The sequence below is a fragment of the Crocodylus porosus genome, unplaced genomic scaffold, assembly GCF_001723895.1.
Source record: "Crocodylus porosus isolate Cpor-Errol unplaced genomic scaffold, CroPor_comp1, whole genome shotgun sequence".
NCBI classification, from domain to species: domain Eukaryota; kingdom Metazoa; phylum Chordata; order Crocodylia; family Crocodylidae; genus Crocodylus; species Crocodylus porosus.
The window spans coordinates 20,479,067-20,479,763 of NW_017728911.1; positions in this window are offsets into that span (position 1 = coordinate 20,479,067).

Consider the following 697-nt stretch of genomic DNA (forward strand, 5'->3'; position numbering starts at 1 on the left):
AGTTTAAAAAAAAAGATGGGAGGTGAGTTTAAAGAAAGGAGCTCTCCTTTGGTTAATCCGGTGATTCTCAACCTGGGTGTCATGGCACTCTGGGGTGCTGTGAGATCCTTTCAAGAGTGCCACGGGGAGCCATGCAAGGTTAGTACTGTTAGGTGTACAAACACGATTCACAAGATAAACCCAGAGGGCGCTTCTACACGTGCTCCGACACGTTCTGATGAGACGCAGGCGAGTCTGCGGGAGTGCTCTTCTCAAACGCCCCAGCGCACTGCAGCGCCCCGTGCATTCAGCATCCTGGCGCTTCTCAACGGCAGCAGGGGCGCTTTAAAACTCACAAAACGACCTTTAGTTAAAGCTCTTCTGCCATTTGGAAACATGGGACACCGAATACCCGAGACGCTGGGGGTGTTTTAATTAGAGCGGCTTTCCAGAGGTGCTCTCCACCCCTGCACCCTGGAGCACATGTATGGGTGCCCAGAGATTTCCAACAGGACTCCACAGTGTGAAAAGCTTCCAGGCCTGTTGCGGTCGTCCCGCGTTCTTTCAACAGCTGAATTGCTGTCATCTTTCTGTGAAGTAACAGCATTTTCCAAGGGGGTGCCTTGAGTCTGAAAAGGTTGAGAACCACTGAGTTAATCAAGGTTCAGCTTTTTGGTCACGTTTCTAGAATATAATTCACTGGAGAAGGCGGCAAACG